Below are 13,806 nucleotides of genomic sequence, written 5' to 3' on the forward strand. Positions count from 1 at the left end.
CAAGTGGCTGGTCTTCCTCTGAGTCAGAAGTGTAGACTTCACCAGATGGGCCTGGTAGATCATCAGGATCATCGGATCTGACAACTTTCCTCTTTAAATTTTTGGGCGGAGGCAGCAGCGGCAATCTCTGCATCGAAAATTTCTTTGTCAAGAATGTCCTGATCAATTCCTAGGGTACTCTGTGATTTGATCGGGGGGGAACTACTCTCCAACATGTGTTGAGGATTGATGGCTTCTCGCTTGCCGAGAATTTCGTCCATGTCCTGAAAATGCTTAGACACAAGCTCAACTCCGCCTTCTGCTTCCTTGTCAGCCTCCTCATCTCCCCCTTTTCCATAACCAGTGGTACGGAGTTTGTCTTTGGTTGTCTTGTATTTTTTTGTGAGATTGCTCATTTTAGTTTTACATTGTTGCGCCTTCTTGTCGCTTGAAACGTGTTCTCGCCGGCATCTCTTGTGTAGTTGAGTTGCAATAGATTCCCATTCTGGCGAATTGTATGCTTAATAGCGAAGCTTCTCTTCGTTATCACCGAACAACTCGATGAGAATTTTTTCCTCCGTTTCAGTCCATCGACTGTTTTTTTTTCTTTGGCGCAGTGCTTGATAACTCTTCACCGGTGGAACTAGCAGGAGAATCCGACCGCAGCGGAGGAGCAGGAGCAAATTGTGGTGCCATCATTTGTACGGGCGAGGACCTCATACCATAATACTGCTGAGGAAATTCAGCCGGTTGGTAAGCATGGTATGAGGGGTTATATGGTAGGTAAAAACGTCGTGGATAAGTTGAATATGCATCATCCTCCCTAGTGAGAAAATACATCGACAATGATTACACAACGAAGGATCAAAGTTTCTCTTGCGAAAGTTGAAAATAATACCAAGCATAAAACTATAATGCCTTCTTTTCTTTTACCTGACGGATTGTTTGCCGTAAGAACCATCACTTCTTTCATCCATGATTGTAACAGGTATTGTGAAACGCTTCGTTGCTGGACGACGTGACAATCACACGATCGGCTCACCGCGGGAAGTGAAATATTACGCGGCCACAAGCGGATATATCTGTCATCTTGACCTCGGTTACCGAGCGTAACCATGCCTTTTCACATGGTAATTAAAACGATTACCTCGGTAAACTTTCTATTGTCTTGGGCGGCATTTACCAAAGTGTCAGCTGTCGTTTACACTCACGAAAATTTTACCTAGGTTAATAAACTTTGCTATCGCAGTAAAAAGCCCAAGTGTAAACACAGCATTAGTTTATGTAAAGAAGTTATGTTCATCTTTTGGTCATTGACTTTTATGAGTTTGTGGCTCCTAAAGGAGCCCTTTTTTTTGTGAATGTTTATCTTTATTAACATTTACTCAATTTAAATTACATGGGTTGTACGAGGTGAGCACAGGCTTCCAGAAGCTCCTTTGAATTCCTTAGGCCGTCTTCGTATTCACGTGGCACCAGTCCTTGTTGCACCGTATTTCCCGTCTGGCCTAGCGGTATCAATGGAAGATAGAATGCGGTTCAACTTCAATCTGTTCCTGTATGACAGCTTGCGTTTTCCCGCAGGGCTTTTTGCTGACGACCAAGCTGGAGAAGTGGTATTTGAAGACCTGCAGACATGTAGAGATTATTGTTCACGCTATGTACAGAGTAGAGAGGAATGGTGCAGCAGACAGCGGCAGGAGTCAGACCACTCACAAGAAAGAAGAAATGAACTGTCCAAGGAGGATATGTTTCTAACCACGGGAGAAGCCTTGGATGGGAGTCTGAGATGTGGCAACGAGGCATTCGACCGCAACTTGAATTTGGTACGCCTTGACCTCTTTGGGAACGTCATGATCTTGAATGCCCCCCACTGGAGCGATGTCTCTGCACAGTTTACACATGGTTTCCCTCGTCGTCTCATCATGAACGCACATCGAGGAATCTTGCCTGGCAATATCATGGTGGCAGCACGCATTTCAAACCAGGGAATTCGAAGTGTGTCTCCAGGTAACTTGAAAACATTTTTTAACGATTTTTTTTTTCTTTAAAAAAAACACAAACAAACAAACAAACAAACAAAAACAGTAGTAGTATTATTCCATTGTGAGGTCAAAATGATAACTCTGCTAGCACCAAAGAAAATTCAAGCTTGGGACAGTTTTGGAAGACTATTCTTGGATTCCTCGGTAATTCACCTCACTTATTACATCTTGTGTTCTCAATGCAGTTCCTCTGATTACCTTTGGTACAAAGTGATTTGTTCTTGTGAAGGGCTAGTGCTCAGGACATGCAATTGACATCAACTCTCTTGCGTGGTCGGTAGCATTCTATGCACTTTGGGAACAATTGATTGAATTGATAGATGTTAAACTAGTTTCGTTTTGAACATTGTGCGATTTTGTATTTGTTATCTGTGGTTCTAGATTTCAGAAAATTCGTGAAAAGCCCGAGAAATGAAATTATTTAGAGTTATAATAGTGAATAAGACATCGTTATGAGCTTTAGGAGTGAACCCTTTTAACACTTCTAACTATAGCTAGACTAAAGTCGATTTGTTTGACCAATCAAGGATTTAACAGTTTGAGACTGTACCTTTCGCCATAGGGCTTGTGTCCAGTGGAATGAACACCCTTTAAGCTGAACGCCTGGGAGGGTCTGGCGGAGTGCGCTCCAAACAGCTTTTTCGAAGTCCAGCATTACCTTGGTGACTCTCGGTGGAGGAGGGAAGATGGATATCACCGCATCGAGGACCGCTTTGTAATCTCGCCGTTTTTTGCCTGCCATTATGACGAAAACCAGAGGCACCTGACTTAGACATAGTTTTTTACTTGACGAAGACTTATGTAACACTGAGCGGTACGCCCAAAAAGTACAAGGGCGTATCGTTATTTCAAAGGGACGCCAAAAAATAACATAATAAAAACAAAGATAAAATGTATCACCTGCTTCACGTGATCGTCGTTCTTTACAAAGACGTTTAGGGTCAGGAGCTGAGTAAACGGCTGGCGGCAAAGTTTAAAAGTTCCGTCTATGTACCACGTCTTAGACTGTTGGAGCAGTTCCAGCTATTTATCTGAAGCAAACCCCAGGTGACGGCGCCCTCGTATCTGAAACACACAATATGACATTCGGTTATTAATCGACTAGAAAAAGAAACCATTTATTGCTTGAAAGTTCTCTTCGAGACATGAATGAAAAGATTCCTAATTTAAAACGAATGAAAAGATTCCTGAACTATCACGAATGAAGAGATTCCAGAACCAAACGAGCACGACTATTCAATTTCAAGTGTGATAACCAAAGTAAAACATTTTTAATGTAAAAGATTACAGGCGGAATTGGGTGTTTATTGGCCTTTTTTTGTTGTGGGAGGAGTGTGGAAAACGCGGAGTGTGGAAAACGCGGAGTGTGGAAAACGCGGAGTGTGGAAAACGCGGAGTGTGGAAAACGCGGAGTGTGGAAAACGCGGAGTGTGGAAAACGCGGAGTGTGGAAAACGCGGAGTGTGGAAAACGCGGAGTGTGGAAAACGCGGAGTGTGGAAAACGCGGAGTGTGGAAAACGAGGAGTGTGGAAAACGAGGAGTGTGGAAAATGTGGTGTGTGAGCTTGAAAAGTTGACGCGTATGGACGATGAAAACGTCCTCCATGGAAAGGGAAGCCTGGTGGATTATACACAGCCGGATACAATTGACTCAGCTGTGCTTGATGAGTGGCGCCACTTGGCACGATAATTTCCGGAGTGTTTTTTAATTTCCGGAGTGCGAATTTTACGATTAGACAAGACAAGACAAGACAAAGACTTTATTTAAGCACGATAATTGTTAAAGCGACTACACGCTTGTGGGGTCGTGCGTAAAATGGAATAAAATGAAATGTGGTAAAATACAATAATTAAAGTAGCCTATCAAAATTAGAAGATCTAAAAATATTTAAAATTGGGGTCCTTAAAATTCACTGTCTGTGGAGAAATGGAATTAAAGTTCAAATTTAAAAGTGCCTTTGATTTGTGGGCTAACGAGGAGAGCTGCTTAATGGTTATATTTCTTAAATTTGATTCTTGGAGAAGTGTGTTAAAAACGATAGGTCCTCTTCTGGAAAAACTGTTTTTCATGTAATATGTATTGAATTTTGGTACTTTTATGTTGGCATTACTTCTTAGATTTTTCTTAGTATTCACGTCAACTTCTTCGGTGGTATCTAAGATGGATATAGGTAAAGTCTTCTTATCTATTTTGAACATCAGTTTAGCTAAATTAACTTTATATGTGGTTTCAATAGAAGACCATCGAGCTTTGCTTAGTACGTCAGACTTAGGCATATCCCATGGCCAGTTAAAAATTAATTTTGCCGCTCTACAGTGTAAAGACTCTAATGCAATTAGGCCCTCCTTATTAGTAAGGCCGCCCCAGACGGTGATACCATATATAATTGATGGGTAGATTACTTTAAAGTATAAGTCCAGTAGCATGGGTCTTGGTAAGAACAAGCTGCGCTTCAGCATGTTAAGCTTATTTGCAAAGCTGATCTTTAGTGCTTTGACATGGTAGTCCCAGTTAAGTCTATTATCAATATAGACTCCAAGCAGCCTGGTGTGTTTAACCCATCTTATACAATGATTCATCAGTATTAATGACTGTAGTGGACCAGTGAAGTTTCCTCGATGAATTAGCATGCCTTCGCATTTCTTGGGGTGAGGCAATAGTTGATTTCTTAAGCACCATAGCTCTAGTTCCTTGAGAGCAGCATTCAGTTCGGCAATAACAATGTCTACGGTGTCTCCGATACAGAACAGGGTGGTATCGTCTGCGTACATAAAAACAGTTGCATTTGTTATATTATCAGGTAGATCATTTGTGTAAAGTGCGAACAAGGTTGGACCGAGGACTGATCCCTGAGGAACGCCTGTATTAATGCGAGCAAAATCAGAGGCTGCGCCGTCAATGACTGTGAACTGTCGCCTCCCCTTTAAGTAGCTGTGAAGCCAAGCAGCCAGGTTGCCCTTGATCCCAAAGTCAATCTCGAGTTTATGCAGCAATATTTTATGCGATACACAGTCAAAGGCCTTTTGAAAATCGACAAAAACCACGCCGACAACTTTACTGTTATCAACCGCTTGTCTCCATTGTTCTGTCAGTTTTATAAGCATTAATTCAGTAGAAAAGCCTTTCCTATAATTATTTGGCTTAAAAGTCCTTTAAGTAAGACTATTAATCGCAAATGGCATTTCTTGCGATTAATAGTCTGAAAGCGTCTTCTACCACGATTAATAATCGTGGTTAGTACGAATATTAATCGCGTACAAACTCATTAATAGTCGTGTTTGACTGCCTTTTAAACTTAATAGTCGTACATCGCACGGTTAATAATCGCATCTGACAGCAAATGTCCTTATTTATCGCGAGGAAACGTACTCTTCTCCAAAGAAAGTTCAAGCTCAACTTTTTTCTGAACGGCCGCCATTACGACCAAAAATTCAGAATTCAGTATTTCTTCGCACATGGCATTTTAAGGCAATATGTGTCACATATTTGAAGTTTCTTGGGTTCAAGTTCTCAGTGAACTTCATTTCTGTTCAAAAAGTGTGTTTACCAACTACGTTTTCTTTGTTTTTCACTCTTCCACGAAGTACAGCGCGGGCTGACTGTGTTGTAAGAAACGCAATTAGCATTTCTTCTCAATGATAATGTACACAAATACGTTAATTTTCGACAGGTTCGATTAAATTGAAGTTTAACCGAGAAAAAAATACAAACAAACAACCAAGTAAGTCAAAGTACGTCAAATTCTTCCCAATAACAGCTTCTTGTGAAGCTGGACGTAAGTTCACGAGCAAGCGACAGATGAAAACGGCGGCGGTGAAGGGTGCTAAAGGTGGAATATGATAAAATTCTTTCATGGTTGGATAACTTGCATCCCCTTGCACTAGTAGTCTTGGATATGCAGAATTGGAAATTGTCAGGCTTAACCCTTTTAAAGAAAAAAAGAAGCAATGTGTCACAGATATCCTTTCCCCGTTTTGCTTTGGAGATACGTAATCCAAACAAAAAGACGCGTTGCAGTTAGTTGAGCGAAACAGACAGAGAAATATTTGAGTCGCGGCTAAATTTCTCCACGCTGCCGGACTCTTTCCAAAACTAGTGTGTTTCCGAAGTGGGTTTTTCGAGGGCAATAGGAGTGCAAAAACCTTTTTCGATTTTTTTTTTGTGAAAACGTATTTTAGAGTTTGCAATGTCACGCCGACTTGGTAAGATGTTTATTTGGTGATGGCGTTATTTATTTAACAGCAAGATGTAATCGTTTTTACCCGAAACCGATAGCAGGCAATAACAAAAACGGCTTCTCTTCATTTCTTTCAAAAAATAGCTGCTACACTCTTTCATTCAAAAAATTTCAAACCTGATAAAAACATCTGACGACAGTGCGTGACTGTCGACCAATTTCATCGATGCTTTGTTTTGATACGAATTATTTAGATCTAAGCACATAATGGGTTTTCATGATTTCCGAAACTTCTTTCGTTCGATTAGTATATTCCTGAGAGGTAAACTAAAGAAGTGTACAAGAACAAATATGGGTTCTCATTGAAAGTGTTTCTGATCCGCGGTCAAAATTCAATATGCAGGAATTCGAAGCCTATGTCACGCACCACTCCGATAAAAAAAAATCTGTTGGGAATATAAATAAGAAGTTTTCTCTCTCTTTCAGCCTTAACATTTTTCACAGAGATTTTGAGAGTATTCTTTTATTTATTTGCCATGGCCTAAAAAAGAAAACTCTTCGACTTCCTCTTTCCTACCGCGAAAATCCGATTTTCGCGGGAAAAAAGCTTTTCAGCTGGTAATTGTTTGCGAAGACAAGCTTTATTTTTATGGTCGATTCCTTATTATCATCTGTAACTTTGCACACCGCTTGAAGTGATGTGATTATTATTCTACAGTGCATTTTAGAAACCACCATCCATCGTGGCTCTTTCATTTAATAATTTTTTGTAGCTCTCTCAGTTCCAGAGGAGTTTGAGTCCGGCTGCAATTACTGGAAAACAGACTAAGTGGAATTATCCCTACTAGTAATATAATATAGTTTCGTACCTTTGTTTTACGGTGGTCTCTCATGGAGCGGTTATGAGCACTACAGGTAGATTTCACCAGCAATCTCGCGCAACGCTTCTTCTTCCGATTTTTGTCAAACAAACCCACTTTCAGTTAATAGCCTCAGTAATAACCAGTAATCTGCCAACTGATGAATCGCCAATATCCCATTTCTATGTTTAAATTGTCCTTGGTGCACACTTTTACTTCCCTACAATCCTACGTCCTCTGCAATCGTTAGTGTGGATGGGAGACCTTGCAGATCGACACATCGCCAGAACAGAGAGCGTCCATGGTGACTAATAGCAATGCTTGCTGTCAAAGCTTGACCAATCACAGAAAAGTAAGCAAAACTTTTCAAAGACCAACAAAAATAGTTCTAAAGACATGTAGGGGAAAGTTTAACAGTTCAACCCTTTAAAGACAAAGCTGATTATATTACAGTAACCCAATTAAAATATTCGGCATCGTCTATGGTCAGAATACTGATCGACACTTACTTCCATACACCAATCCACTACATGTCACGTGGAGTGACTTACAGGTAATAAGCGTGAACGAAGAGTATCGTCCATCGCCCCTCATACTTTAGACACGATTAAGGTAGGAAGCAAAATGCACTCTGTGATTGGTCAAGGTTTGACAGCAAGTTTTTCAATTGATTACCATAGAAGCTCTTTCTTTTGGCAATGTGTTCGATCTCTAAGGTGTCTTTACCACATTCATGATTATGGAGACAGTAGGGACGTAAAATTGTGGTCGAAGATAATTGAAATGGTGATGGGGATACATGAGTTGACGGATTGCTGATTTTTATCGAGGCGATCGACGGACAACGGAAGGGGCGTTGCAGATTTAATACGCGAGATAGCTGGTGAAATCTACACGTGGTTGTTCATAAGTACTGCTCCAGAGACTAGTGAAAAACAAAGGTACGAAGTTATACAATAATATTAAAGATAAATCTGACCCTTACAGACAATTGTCAGCTGAAAAGCTTTTTAACTTTTTCCCGCGAAAACATGATTTTCGCGCGGTTAGGAAAGAGCCAACTTGAAGAGTCAATTTGGTTATTGCGATGAACTGAAAGAATACTCTCAAAATCTCTGTGACTGTTTCTAGTATGTGTAGTCTCAAACTCATCAATTAAAGAAGTTTCGAAAACATGATAACCCATGCGACATGATGTGCTCTGATCTAAATAATTCGTATCTAAACAATCGTAGCGATAAATTGAGTCGACGGTCACGCACTATTGTCAGATATTTTTATTAATTTTTAACTTTATTGAATGAAAGAGTATAGCTATTTTTTTTAAAGAAATGAAGGAAAGCCGTTCTTGTTGTTGCCTGCAATCAGTTGCGGGTAAAAAACGACTATATTTTGCCGTTAAATAAATATCGCCATCACAAAACAAACATCTCACCGAATCGGCGTGACATTGCAAACTCTAAAATACGTTTTCACAAAAAAAATCGCGAATGGTTTTTCCATTCCGTTAGATTATTCTCCCTATTGCCCTTGAAGAATCCATTTCGGAAACGCACTAGTTTTGGAAAGAGTCTGGCGGCGTGGAGAAATTTGGCCGCGACTCAAATACTTCTCTCTCCTTCGCCAACATAAATGCAACGCATTTTTTTCTAGGGTTACGTATCTTCAAAGCAAAACGGGGAAAGGATATCAATTAAACATTGCCTTTTTCTTCCTTTCAAAGGATTAAGCCTGGCAATTTCCAATTCTGCATTTCCAAGACTACTAGTGCAAGGGAATGCAAGTTATCCAAGCATGAAAAAATTTTACCATATTCCATCTTTGGCACTCTTCACCGCTGCCGTTTTCATCTGTCGCTTGCTCGTAAACTTACGTCCAGCTTCACAAGAAGCTGTAATTGGGAAGAATTTGACGTACTTCGACTTACTTGGCTGTTTGTTTGTATTTTTTCTCGGTTAAACTTCAATTTAATCGAACCTGTCGAAAATTAACGTATTTGTGTACATTATCATCGAGAAGAAATGCTAATTACGTCTCTCACAACACCGTAAGACCGCGCTGTACTTCGTGGAAGAGTGAAAAACAAAGAAAACTTTGTTGGTAAACGCATTTTTTGAACAGAAATGAAGTTCACTGAGAACTTGAACCCGAGAAAACTTCAAATATGTGACATTTATTGCCTAAAAAGCCATGTTTCGAAGAAATACTGAATTCTGAATTTTTGGTCGTAATGGCGGCCGTTCAAAAAAAGGTTGAGCTTGAACTTTCTTTGGAGAAGAGTACGTTTCCTCGCGATAAATAAGGACATTTGCTGTCAGATGCGATTATTAACCGTGCGATGTACGACTATTAAGTCTAAAAGCCAGTCAAACACGACTATTAATGAGTTTGTACGCGATTAATAGTCGTACTTACCACGATTATTAATCGTGATAGAAGACGCTTTCACACTATTAATCGCTAGAAATGCAATTTGCGATTAATAGTCTTACTTTAAGGACTTTTGAGCCAAATAATCGTAATATCTGCACTCCGGAAATTAAAAAACACTCCGGAAATTAATAAACCCCTGTTAATAATAATAATAATAATAATAATAATAATAATAATTTATTAGTTGTATAGCCCTATTTACATGTACAGATCAATAGTGCTTTACACTGAATAAAAATTAAAAACCTTATATATCTAAATAAAATTTACAATAGTAATGGTAGCTAAAAATATATAAGAATAAATTATTTTAATGTAATATATCTGAGTTAATGATTACAAAAAGCTTCATTGAACAGAAACGTTTTAATAGCTTTTTTAAATTTATCCAAACACTTAATCATTCTAATTTCATGAGGAAGTCTGTTCCATAAGTATGGTGCTGCTGCCTGAAAAGACCGATCTCCAAATGTCCTGTAATTGTGCAACATCCCGGTAGTTTAACATTCATTTGCCCCAATACTTGGCGCGGATGGCAAGGGGTTTCGTGGGACCACCATACTGGTTGTTTGTTTGCCGCGTCTGCTTCTTGGCTGTGGTTCTCCCTTCCTGCCTCTTCCAGCTGGCATTCCAAAGGTGATGGCTTTGCTGTAGTTAAGCCCACCAGTCTTACGCTTGTTAGCCACCAGCCACTTCAAATATGCCTCAAGGGTTCCTCTTTTTAGTGACGCAACGACAGCATGAGCACACAAATAGGACTCGGAGAACCCTTGGCAGTCCTGACACTCTACTTTCCCGTTAGGGTACACGACAATCATATGTGGCTTCGTAGGCTTTGATTTTGAGGGAATGATGAGGGTGTCATATGCTGAGGCTGCTGGTAACTCTGTTACTTTTCTTTCCTTTAACAATACTTCTCCTTTGTGCACAATGAGCTTTGAAATGTCTGGGGTAATCCGGTCTCTCCCAGTAGAAAGAATCTGCTGGAAAACAGCAGACTCTCCTTCCACTAACTTTTTGTTCATAAAGGCTACGCTGTTAGGAGAAGGTTCTTCAAGATCAATGTGGTGAACGCGCGAGAGGGCTTCTTTTCTCTGGTCTTTGTCATATTGACCCATTTGTCGCCTGTGACAACTAGGTGGCGGAAGTCTGGACGAAGTTGTTACCTTCCTTTGTCCAATACAGCCAACTCCAGTTCTTGCTCCTTGCTCTTCAGTAATTTCTCGAGGGTCTTTACTAGGGTGTATTCGTCAATTCTGGCAGTTCCGCATTCACGCAGTCCTGAAGGACACTGTTTGTGCGTTCAGATCGATTGGTTGTGAATTTGTCTGGTGGGAAACCGAGGCCAGCTCTCTGACGGATGGGACTAATAACGCTGCGTATGAATTCTTCGTGTTTTTCGAGCCAAACCAAGAGTGGAAGGCTTCCATTTGAGTGGAGCGATGACCACTTTTCCTCCAGACTTTCAAACAGGCCAAAAAAATTTTCTGCACTTCCTGCATCTGACAGTCTACTCTCAAAAACGCTGCCTATCATTCTTCCAAAAATATCATCCATTACACTCTGCTTACTCTCTCCTTTAATGTCCATAGACAGAAGCTTTGTGTCAATATTTTTGCAAAGGTGGATTTCGTAAAGCAGACAAGTAGCTCTTTCGAAGGTTTCGTTAAAACCTCCCACTAACGCCTTTTCGTCATCTGTCCCGAAAGCCATTAGATTCTTCAATTCTGGTTCAAGAGACTTGAGGGTTCCACCAAAGAGCGAATACGTGGATTGTGTCTTCTTTTCGTGTAGAAGCACTGGGCCAATCATTGTTGGGTGTTTACTATCTTCATTGCGAAGAACTATGAGATGCTGGTATGAGGTCGGTGTGACATTGTATGGACGAAAATCAAACGTTGCGTCCACGGTTAAAGGCCGATACTCCACCGGATTACAGCAGAATCGCTTCAGATCATCCAGCTGTCTGTTTGTTCCCACGACGCAAAAAGGTTCAGCTCCAACTCTAACGTCACGAACAAATGTAGTCTTTGGGTCCCCTTCTTGGAACTTGCTCTCATTTAGTAAAATATACCACGTTTCAGTTCTTCGGTTCTTCCTGCGCCTGACATTTTTTTTCCTTAGCTGATAGCTTTACGCCTTGCCATATCTTTTACTTGCTGTCGCTTTCGCGGGACCCGACCCAATCCCACGCAGGATTGCAGAGCACCAAGTCCATCTGTTATTGCGTAATGGACGGCCTCTCTAGCTTTCATTTTCCCTGCGACAATTTTCAGCTGATCTCTTGTGCTTTCTCGGGTACAAACATATGGCGTCTTTTTTGTTTGGAATTTCCATGAGGCGTTTTCGGAATGGGATGTTCCTGGCCACTCTTGAAGGAGTACTATACAAGACAGTATCTGTGCAGTTGTCCTCCAGGGACTGCAACGAAAATTAAATAGTGAGACTATAGACATTTTCAATGCACACTGGTTTACAGTACTCTGCTTTTTGAAATGTATCATTTTTTATGTAGACATTTGACTCCTGACAATATGAAAGTCTCCCTTAAACTTAAGAGCATACAAGTCACTAAATCACTTTCCATGAACGGCTAAATAAATGTAAATACAAATAAATGCTACTTCGGTATAAATGTCATACCTTCCAAAGTCATGCATATAAAGCTTGTAATTTTGTTGTTACAAAATGGTACAAATCTACCTTCGCTTGTTTCTTGACGTTTGAAGGATCGTCACATGCATTACGTTTGGTACCTTTCTTTGGTACCACATCTAAATATCTGCATGATAAAGTAACTCAACAAAATCACTCCACACTTCTTCACTTCAAAAAACAAGGAAACACCAAAAAACAACAGGCTAAACTTTCTGCGAGTTAAAAAGGAATTCTATGCCGGGTTATGTATTTTCCAACCACACACTCCCTATTTTATGTTACTCGCAAGATTCAAAATTTGACGCAGAACGCAAACGCCTCGGGGGGGACTCCCACGTAAAAATGATGGGAGTGCTCGTCGGAAATTTTTGGAAAACACCTTAAAAGGTACCAGAATCACGCCAGATGGGCGTGGATACTAAAAACAAAAAATAAAAAAAATTAATTAATTAATTAATAAAATAAAAAATAAATAAATAAATAAAATAAAAAATTAAAAAATAAACAATTAAATAAAAAAATAAAAATGATCACTAAGAAAATGTAAAAATATGAATTTAGATACAAAGAATCAAAAAGCCTTGCAAATAAAAAAGTCTTAATGGCCTTCTAAAACTTGTTTAAAGATTGGCTGTTTCTGATAGAGCCCGGAAGATCGTTCCATAATTTAGGGGCGGCGGCGTGGAAAGATCGATCGCCGAGCGTGGTGATTGTTTTACTCCTGCGAGGAGCAAGGAGTAAGCCGTCATTGGAATTGAAATCATTTCTTCTGGTGTCTCTAAGGCCGGGGCAAGACCATGTATTGCTTTAAAAGTAATTGAGATAATTTTAAAAACTATGCGATATTTTACAGGCAGCCAGTGTAATGATTTGAGCAGAGGTGTGATATGACAAAATCTGCTCTCCTGGAATATAAGGCGTGCAGCTGCATTCTGGAATCTCTGTAATTTGTGAAGATGGCACCCAGGAACTCCAAATAGGAGGCTGTTACAATGTCCAAGCGGCTAGATATAAAGGCATGAATAAGTGTCTCCGTGCATTCTTTTTTAAAATATTTTTTAATTCTTCTAATGTTACAAAGATAGTAAAACGCTGCAGAGCAAGTCTTGGTGATATGATCAACCATAGATAGGTTTGAGTCAAACCAGACTCCAAGGTTTTTGACAGGAGAGTGCGGAGCTATATTTACTTTGCCAACTTTAATGTGTCCAATTTCACCTTGACGAGCTGCTGCTTCGTGCCAACTAAAGGAAACTCAGTTTTTTCCTCGTTCAACAATAGTTTATTCTCACGCATCCAACGCCTGATCGCCTTAATACAACAATCAATAGCAGTAACGGCATCCAAGTGACCTGTCTCGTCTCCGGGTTGCAAAGAGACGTAAAGTTGGGTATCGTCTGCATAGCAGTGGATAGATGGAAGATTTTTTTCGACGACGTCTAGTAACGAGCTCGTATAGATGGTAAACAAGAGCGGTCCTACACAGGAGCCTTGAACTCCGCAGTTCAAATAAAACTTCTTGGACAGACACCCACGAACTAATATCCTCTGACTGCGCCCTGATAAATACGATCGGAACCACTTGGACACTCTGCCCCCTAAGTCCCAGCGTATTGAGTGCTTCTAGCAAGATATTATGCTCGACTGTATCGAA

The sequence above is a fragment of the Pocillopora verrucosa genome, chromosome 14 (assembly GCF_036669915.1).
Source record: "Pocillopora verrucosa isolate sample1 chromosome 14, ASM3666991v2, whole genome shotgun sequence".
NCBI classification, from domain to species: domain Eukaryota; kingdom Metazoa; phylum Cnidaria; class Anthozoa; order Scleractinia; family Pocilloporidae; genus Pocillopora; species Pocillopora verrucosa.